The 10,504-nt window shown below is 33.7% G+C and overlaps 1 long non-coding RNA gene across 1 annotated transcript; it reads right to left on the minus strand.

The window, feature by feature from the left end:
* Positions 1-3,545: 3,545 nt before the first annotated feature.
* On the minus strand, positions 3,546-6,210 carry LOC129288944 (uncharacterized). Its single transcript, XR_008588103.1, has 2 exons — positions 5,813-6,210; positions 3,546-3,784 (listed from the first exon to the last, which is right to left on the minus strand). It is a non-coding gene; the product is annotated as an uncharacterized LOC129288944 (long non-coding RNA).
* Between the last annotated feature and the right edge of the window lie 4,294 nt (positions 6,211-10,504).

The following is a 10,504-nucleotide window of genomic DNA, read 5'->3' on the forward strand; positions in this document are numbered from 1 at the left end:
TTCCTATGGCTTGAGAAAGTGCTAGAATGCATTGAACGGAGGCTGAGCGAAAGCTCTTAATGTTTTCATAGTCCTTATGGATGGTGCATTCATTATAGATACACTTGATAAAAACACCTATACAAATGTGAAGTGCGGCCGCTCCTATGCGATCGTGGTAAAATCTCTAGAGCATTTGTTAAAACCAAGCGCGCACATACCAATAACATGCAAAATTATCATTGACAGCGGAGACTGTAGGGCTATAATCTAATGAATAAGACCTCTAGTACACACTCGAGATCTGTTGGTTCAATAACGAAGTTACACTGACTCTTTTGTGTGTTAAGTTTATTAGTCTAGGCTTGGTTCAAGTCGACAGACACCAAATTCAAAGTGATTATCCTCTGTGTGAATAATTCAAACGAACATAGATCCTTTTGACATATATGGGGGATTGTTGTGTGTGTGTCAAAAGTGTGCAGGTGTTAAAAGTCCCACATTGACAAAATGAAGGACTCTCTTAGTGTATAAATACTAAGAAATGAAGTGGGCTAGTAAAATAGGCTTGGAGGAGAAGTGGGCTTGTGCACATGAAACGAGCCAACTCAGAGGAATCGTAGTTGAAATCAACCGATTCCCCCCTGCGCGCGAGTTCAAGAGGCAATGGGTTACTTTTATTGAATTATTTTCACAAAATAATTAAATAAATAATTACTTTTAGCTTAATCGAAAGACATCAAATTTTGTTGTTTAAATTTGAATTTGAAGCCTTGGTAGTTTTATGCACATTAAACCACTTCTGAAAATCAATTTTGTGAGTTAATGTCTCAAACGTGTTTGTCTGCCAACGTCTCCAGATTAATGGTGTTTTATGTGTGTAACTAAAGCTTTAATCCGGTGATAATGAGCCAATGTTCATGTCTCCATCTTCAGGCTATATATAGCCATGGGTGCGGACAGAGCAAACAACCAGCCTCTTGAGTTTTCGGGACAATTCTCTCCTCCCTCTGCCTTCTACTGTCGTATTCATCTGGGTTCATTTTTTGTTTCTGCAATTCTAATTCCTTGCTCCACAGGAAGTGCTTGTTTAATCCTGGGGAACTGCTGGTCTGTCCTCCCGGTGTGCCGAAATAGTTCTTAAAGACAATATCCTTTCGAAATGACTCAAGTAGCTAGTCATTCGTCGTTCACGTCTACATTGCCAGTGCCACCAACATTATCTTCAAGGGCCGAATCAAAGCACGGTGACTCAATGGATGGTGGCCCATCCACCCCTCCAAATTGATGAGAGGTAGTAACCATCTGAGCATTGATGTGAGTAAGGTGTGGGAACTCGAAGGAGCATAGGTGATTTTCGATGGACATCTCGACAGTCACCAACTCAACAGATGAACTTCAGTTTGACTCTAGTGAATCATACTTACTGATTTCTTGTTGTAGATCCATCCTTGCCTTGGCCCACTCAATATCAGGGACTTGATCATGCTTTTGAAAATCAAAGAATCCATAACTTTAAGAGCTTGAAGAAGAGTAGACTTCAATCGATTCCAGCTTTCATCCATTGTATTGTGTTGCATAGATGTAGGAGGTGAAGCTCCACTCTCAATGAAAGCACCATTTGTTATGATCATGTTCAGATTTGATGAACGAAAGAATACAGAATAAAACTCAAAGGATGAGTGAAGGAGAATAGTCTCAGGTAAGGGAGAAATGCATCAGAGAGGAAGACGCTCAACAAAATCATTGACACTTCCTAAACTTTAGTATTCATCTTTTATATCTAATCCCTAACCATAATCTAGATCCAGCCCAATACATAAAAGTAATCTCATATAGAGCCCAGCCCATTCGTTACAAATAAACATAATTTTTTTTTTAACGGTCTCTAAAAGGTAACTTGTATACCACATGTGAGGCGAATAGGCGATGTAATATATAGTACGTTTGCTCCATATTATAACCTTTTTAGTGAAAAGAACATATTTTATAAAACTTTGAATGGAAGCCTAAAAGAGAGGAAATAAATATTTCATCCCTATACGTTATATGAATTAGTCATGTAGTTTTATATTATTATTGTTAAATTAATACTTTGTGTTCCATGCCGTTAGAAATTTTTATTTGGATATTTTTAAGATAATAAATAGTATGGTTAGTTACATGGAAGCTACCTCATTGACTTGAATACTTACCAAAATTAAATTTTGATTAATTGGCTTTGATGATTTCAAAATTGCATTTTTGAAGAATATACTGAGAAAAACAACTATGGTGATGTATTTCAAATATTAAAAGATATTTTTTAAAAAAACTTTCATGACCAGGCTTTGATCTTGAAAGAAAACAATTTCCCAATCAATATAATTTTCACATAGTAAGAAAATTGTGTTTTATAATTAAAAAAATTTAAAATATAATTATTTTATATTCGTTCCCAAGGTATCTTTGAAGGTTTCCCTGAAATTTTGTCATCAGCTGCAGGTTTAGAGGTTTTCCAAATTCGTGAGATACTTGTTACTTACGAATATCACATCATTGGCAAACTATGATTTTTCTCTGTTGACGTAACATGAAAATCCTGTACAATGTAATTCTGTTTTGATTATGATTTTGTGAATCTTTTTGAATCTTATTTTTGGTGTGAATAATTCCCTGGAATCTTGGTTAGGTCGGCAGGCTGGTTGCCTCAATATTTCTGTTTTGGTCTTTTATATAAGTAAAAAATTAAATAACATTATTCCCTTCTTTATTTATTTCTAATTTTGGGAAATTAGTTGTTTTTTATTTTCTTATTGAGAATTTATTTGTAATTTTTTGAAACTTTAACTCTAATTTTCCTTGTTCACTAATAGTTAAACTAAGAGTCCGTTAATGGAGGGTAGGCAATATTATTGCAATTTTTTTAATACTTAAAGTGTGACATTGCGCCACCTTTGATATTACAGTGATCATTGCACCTAAAAAAAGTGAGATAAAAATGCCCTTTTAAATCTAAGAAAAATGCAGAGTAACCAGAAAAAGAATTGATGAAACGAACTGCTTCTTCAACAGTTCCTGCAATCTGCTGTAGCACGGTCCCTTCCTCGTTAAATTATTAGCTTCCATGGGAATTTCCTCCTGATCCGACTTTCTCATTGCAGAAAATAGTGCGAAACAAGATGTACAATCACAAGAGAAGCAAGAGAAGAAATAAACTTGAAAGAGGTGAAAACAACTCAAGAATTAGAGAGTTTTAAAGCCGAGGAACAAGAAGCAATGAAAATGAAATCCCAAAAAAAGATACGCAGGTCTATTATATTGGACTAAATTTTTGAAAATTTTTAAAGTTAAGATTCGTTTCATAATTTCATAAAGAGGTTATATTCTGTCATACCCCACAAATCAAGTGTGATGGACACAAAATATAGGCACAAAACTCACATCTATTAAGCCTTGATAAGAGAAACTCCCTAGTTAGTACTTTAAATGCCTTAATATGATGACTAGAAATTTTTATTATACTTTTCATATAAACTAGAAATCACGAACTTATAAAGAAATTTTGAAAAAAAAAAACCTCTTCTAAAATAAGACTTCTAGAAATTTCTACAACAAACAATTTACAATATCAAGTCAAATATACAATCTTAGAAGAAAGACAAGGATCCTACCTACAATTTATGTGGAGGCCCTTGGGCCACACTTAGACAAAAATACAAAGTTCAAATTCTCATTGAATTGAGACTTGTCTCAAGTAACTCTTCCACTTCAATTCAGCAATAGAACTCCTCAATTAATACCTTGAGATACAAGTTTGGTACATCTGAGGCCAAAAATATCTTTTCCGGTGAATAATATCCCAGATTAAAATTAAAGGAAATACAACAAAAAATTATAAATGGAATAAACATGAATTTAACTAAATCAGTTGGAAAAAAATGGCAGTAGTGCATAATTTAAATCAAATAATTTTCATTTAAGCACTTAATCTTAAAGCATTTTTATGTAAGGATAACATGTCAATCAGATTTCACTTTCCAACAACAACATTCATATAAAACAGATAAAAATAGCATAGCTCATTAAAAAAAATTTCACTCATGAAAATTATCTTGTTTAATAAAATTAGTTTTGAAAATAGTAATTTCAAATATTCTTTAATGAAATTTTATCAGAATGAATAACAAATGTGGACACACAGTTCACGAGGGTAAGTCATCGATAAGTGTAGCTTAAATCCATGAAACAAGCGCAGCCACGAAACCCACGAAACAAGTGTGAGTATGATACTCATGAATATTCATCCCTCCATTTCATGTGTATTGGCCTACGTACAGGGTTAGTACATCCTATAAGCATCTTACTAATTAGGTGTATCATGGCACCCAAAGAGCTATCGGAATTGTCGGTAGATACCCACATTCTAAATTCAGTCCCTTTAATCAAAATTAAGCAAGCATGGATCTAAACATCCATTTTAAAATCATTCTTTCAAAATGTAAGGTTCAATTATCAGCTTCTTTTTCCAACAATTTTTCCATGCACAAATCACTATATTAATAGATTTCAAATCAAATACAAAATTTAAACAATAGAATTATTCTAAATAAATAATCGATTCATTACATATTGGATCCAATAGCATAACATTTTGATAAAATAGAATAATTTCAATAATAAACTAATTGAATAAAAATAGGATAAGTAGAGAGTACAATCTAGATTGTAAAAAAAAAAAAATAGCAAAGTCTTTAAACAAAGTATTGCATAAAGATATTTTAAGAAAAAATTTAAGAAAATTTAATTGTTAAGTTAATTGGGATGTTATTCACTTATTAATAATACATTCCTAAATACTTAATTTACTCCTAATTAGTCACTTCTGCTATATGGATCGCTCCTTAACTCCCTAATGTCCAAAGTAAAAATATTGTCATTTCTTTCACACTTTGTAAAACTCACAATATTACCATTACTATTATTATGATTATTATGATTATTATTATTATTATTATAGAATTCTCTAATTACAAATCGCTAATAATTTCATATAAGTCTACACTTAATCTGAGCATCACCCAAACTACTCTTTAATTTCCCTGAGGTTAATATTCAACAACCCAATGGCACATCCCTGTCCCAAGTCCTTGACATATTCAAAATAACTTTGCATCAATTTCAACTTGCAGGAGGCAACATTGAATTCAATCAATAATGTGTGTGTGTGTATATTCCAAATAACAATTCATCAAAGAAAATCTCATCATCCCCCTTTCACGTTTCAAGATTCAAGCTGTACATCTCAGCGCATGAATTAATACATTAATACACACACATATATTCAAGAAATATCAATACTTTTCTAAGTTTCAACATAAAGATTGAATAAATTAAGTTCAAATTTTAGTCCTTAACACCACTAACCTAACCATTCAATCAAGATTCTTCAAATCTCTTGTCTAATAATATCTGAACATCTAAATTTAAATTTATTGTGCTGCTCGAGTCCAATTCCCCATAAATAAACAGTTTAAAGCTCAAAAGAAATCAATTCTAAATCCATCTTCTTGTTCGTACAACAGCCAAAAACACAGAAGTGAATTTTATCTAACAAAGATGTGTTTTTAAACTTAAGTTTCAGCTTCCTTAAACCACAATCACTCTCCCATTCACGCACCACCTAGGAACAAGGAAGATGAACCAAATTTTATTCTTTTTAATTATCCTCCGTTTTCATTTTTTCAGAAATCTACGCGATACATACATATCGAACCTAAAGGAGGGAATAGTGATGGAAATCGACCAGCCAACAGAGCAATTAAGGAACAAAGGGAGAGGATTAAACCCTTACCAATGGCAGTGGCGAACAGGGAGAAGATGATTTCGGCAGGATAAAACAGGGGAGAAGGAAAGAGAGCTCCGAACTGATCGACAACCCTTGATGACGACAAATCCAGCTCCTTCGTGAAAGCACTCACCCGCGAGAAGAGGGAACAGAAACATCAATTGGAACCCCCTCTCTCTCGGCAGACGCAGTAGAAACTAGAAATGGGGATAGAGAAGAAGAGCCTTGCGACCCAAACGTCCAGCAACGGCACGGACGCACTCACGATGACCGGTGAGTGACAGATCAAACGAGGAAGAAGGAAGAAGAGAAGAGGAGGTCGGGCTCTTCTCTCCCTCTGGGTGCAGTGCCGATAACGGAATGGAGATTGGAGGAGGGATAGAATATCTGATGATTTTATTCCTTTTTTTTTTCTTTTTTAGTGTGGGGTACTTCTAAAATTTTGCCAACCCAGAGCAAAAATAAAATATCACCTATGGCATTACAAGAGCTCAAAACGGGAACCAAACATCGAGAGAGGTTTCCACAGAGCTACCAACGCGCTCATTAAATTTGTCCGTAAAATGTATACAAATATACTTAAAATTCCTCATTATCAATTAAATTTTCCAAAATTTTTGGGTTATTACATATTTTATGTTTAGGAACAAATTAATATGAGCAATAAGTGATAATTACAGCAAACCATCTTCTCATTTTATTGGATGATGTGGGGTTAAAACGAATAGACAGCTAAGTTTGTGTATGGAACAAAGTTAATTAGAAAATGTTTCTCTTCCTGTGCCCTTCGTATCTTTATAATGACTGCTTTTATTTTTATAATCAGCCCAATCACTTTATTCTTCCTTTTCTTTTGTGAGGCACTTTGCTTTATCTAATCAGATTCATTTCCTTACTTGTTCCTTGATTAATTTCCATTCCTTCCCCCTAAAAGTAAGAGCTAATTAGTTGAAAATTTTACTTCATATTGAGAAAAGGAACAAAGCAAGGAAACAACAAGATATTCAGCCAAAATTCGCTGTTGTTGGCGAAATGTACTCCTTATGCTATTAAAGGGGGAAAAAAAGGAAACAACAAGCAGAAAATAAGCATTGATTTTTGTTGAGGGGGGAAATTTATTCTAAATTGTATGCATTTTACTTGTAAAAAAAAATCAAGAATTTTTAGCCCTCCTCTTTTATTTTCCAATTCTGGCCCTGTGTATGTGATATTAGATTTGTCCTTGATTAGAGTTGGGAAATGGGCAGGTTCGACTCATATGGGCTCGACCTTTATAGTCTTGACCTTTAAGGGCTTGAGTCTTTAAGTTTGATTTTTCTAAAATACCTTATTTTTTAAAGTCATGCTTTTATATAAAAGGCTTAGGGTTAGGCCCGTAAATATATTTTTTAATATTTCATATATTTTTTTAAAAATACAAATTACAATGTTTAAAAATTCAAATAAATAATAGAAATTTTAATTTTAAAATATAAACATATATTTTAAAATTTAAATTCAATTTAAAAATTAAAAATATTTTATTTTTTAAAGGAAAAACAAAGATGGGTCTAAAAGGACCGCCTGAGCCCAAACCTTTTTTTTAGGACTTATCGAGGCTGGGCTTGAAAGCCTAATTTTCTTAAAAAATGTCATTTTTTCAAGCCCAAACCCTTATAAAAATGGGCTTAAATGGGTAGTTCTTCAAGCCCGGCCTTTATTCTCGACTTTATCCCTAATGAAAACTAAAGAAAACAACCTAGACACAATAGAAACAGATCATTTATTGTTCATATTAATTCACTCTCAAACATAAAATATTTTTTTATGAAATCATGCAACTAGTTAATCATACATTTTTTATTGTACGCTTACGCAAATGAATCTTAACTTCAAAAACTTTATAATTATAGATTTGAAAATTTAAATTATTTAGTGATTTCCAAACAAAAAATTTATCATGACTGAACAGAAATACTTGCAGTATAAGAAGTTGAAACTTGAATATAACAATAACAAATAATAAAAAAGAAGTAAGTTCTAACTTGTCTTGCTGCATGCAAACAAGCATAAGAATCTCTTCAATCTTCAAGAACAGATAGTAATTTTAGAGCAAAATGTTGTTAAAAGTCTACTATAACTCAAGGAAAAAAACATATGCCAAAAAATTAAGATAAAAAAATTATTTATTCTCGGAAAATAATATCGTTCAAGCATTAGGAATAATATTTAGAATTTTAAAGTTGATAAAAAAATTAAATAGTTAAAATATTTGAATGTGATTCTCCTTCTCACTTTCAAGTTTCAACACACTTTATTTTTATATCCAGTGTCTTCTTCAAGACTCCAACATCAGCATCCTTTATTCTACAACCACTCTCTTTTTTCTTCTGTAAGTTTCTAACTTAGAAATCTGATTGAAACACTTGTTTCGCTTTGTTTCCTGCAGCTAGCTGCTTGATGCAGGCACGAAAAAGGAAAAATAAATTGTAACGCTGTGAGTGTATGGGTTAAAAAAGCAATATAATACAAGGGTATGACAAGGACGTTCACATTATTTAAAAAAAAAAAAACCAATCAAAATAATGACTAGGCATTAATAATTCTCATTTTTCATTTAGGTTATGGAAAATAAGTTGGAATTAATTTTGTAAAATACAATTGAATTTAAGAAAATGCATTAAACACTACTACAAAATATGCGATATACGACATTTCTTGTTGGACGATTATAAGCACAACCGTCCAATATACAAAGATGGAATTAAACATTGCATTTTATTATTTTGTTTATTTTAATTCTGATTTTATTTTTTCTGTGATGTTTGTACCCATAAGTATACTTTAAAATCATGATTCCCACAATAATCCAAGCTTCTCCACCTTCTTCACTTCAAAACTCTTCATAGACGTTTAGCAGCTGGTAAATGTCAGACTGGCTCAAAAATTCTCCCCCAAACCCTAAAAACTCTCCGTAGACATTTTGCATAAAATGGCTTGTTGTCATAGCAACTTCCATCTTGCCGAAGGTACATTTTAATGCAAAAATTAGTCTATTTTAATTTTGAGCTTCGAATCTTTTAGCTTTGGGACAACAAATTACACCTCCGTACATGCATAATGTGAGATTTGATAGATATCCATATAGTTACAAAGGATTATGTAATGTTGTTAGGATAGGATATGATTGTGTGAATCCCGCGTGTCTCGCTATCGAGTGTTTCTATTTTCTCTCTCTCTCTCTCTCTCATGTACAGATGTATAAATAGACTCACAGTGTAACTATCTTTTTAAGCAATGAATTAATTATTTCTGCCATACATAATTAACATGGTATCACAGCATTAGTCTTGATCCAGATTTTCTAATCAACAAAAATGACAGAATCAATTAAGAGCAACGAGGGACCATAGAGCTGCATTGTTGATGCAATGTCTCCGTATTACTTGCATCCGTCAGGTAATCCTGGAAAAATTTAAGTGGGCGAGGTCTTACATGATGGAAACTACGGTGAATGGGTGAGCGACATGAGTAATGCTCTGTTCACTAAAAACAGGTTTGGGTTCATGAACGACTCAATAGAAATACCAAAAGCAAACTCACCTGATCTTGCACAATGGATGCGGTGCAATGCAATGGTAAAAGGTTGGTTGAAAACAGCTATGAGCAAAGATATAAGAAGTAGTGTGAGATATGCAAAGACGGCGCACGAGATTTGGAGCGACCTTGAAGAGAGGTTCAAAAAAGGAAGTGCTCTGCGACCATATGAACTTTGACGAGAGATAGCTTTGCTAAGGAAAGAAAACTCTCAGTACCAGCCTTCTATACAAAGCTGAGATTGCTGTGGGATGAAAGAGAAGCAATTTCACCATGGCCAAGGTGCACCTGTGATGGGTGCACATGTAATATTTAGAAAGAACTCTCCTAGAGAAAGGAGAGAGAGCAGCTCTATGATTTTCTTATAGCACTAGATGAGGCTTTTACCACTATTAAAACCCAAATCTTGAGCATGAAGCCACAAGTCAGCTTAGACAATGCGTATCATCTAGTGGCTGAGGATGAAAAGCAGAGACAAATCTCTAATGTGCATAGGGCAGTCCAAGACGTTGTAGCGTTCCAAGTGCAAACATCTATGAGACAGCAAGATGATAGAGCTAGGTGGAGTGGACGAAGGGAGAAACTAAAGTGCAATCATTGCCAAAAGATTGGTCACTCAGAAGATCAGTGTTATGAACTGATCGACTACCCGCCAGATTGGAAGAAAGGACGAGACAAGAAGGAGAGGCAAAGCTCATGGGGTGGCAAGAGAGGAGGACCAAAAGCAACAATGATAGACACTAATGAAAGTTTGGTACCAAGACTATTAATGAACCAGTACAAAAAGCTTCTACAATGCTTGGGATGTGATTGTGACATAACAAGAAACGTGCAAGCAACCCAGCTAACTACAAACATGGCAAGTAGATCATTTTCTAACAAAATTTGGGTGATCGATTCAGGTGCAACTGATCACATAATTTGTGAAGAAGGGAAGCTAGAAGAAGTAGATCGATGTATTCCTCAAAGACCAGTGAACACACCCGATAGGGGCATTACACTTGTGACGGGTGTTGGTATAACTAGTATGCCAAATGGGCTAAAAATTAGAAAAGTGCTAGAAGTTCCTAATTTTAGCTACAACTTGTTTTCAGTTCCTAGAATAACAGATGAATATGACTG

This window comes from Prosopis cineraria, unplaced genomic scaffold, assembly GCF_029017545.1.
Source record: "Prosopis cineraria cultivar Desert tree isolate PC_DT_omini unplaced genomic scaffold, ASM2901754v1 PC12, whole genome shotgun sequence".
NCBI lineage: Eukaryota > Viridiplantae > Streptophyta > Magnoliopsida > Fabales > Fabaceae > Prosopis > Prosopis cineraria.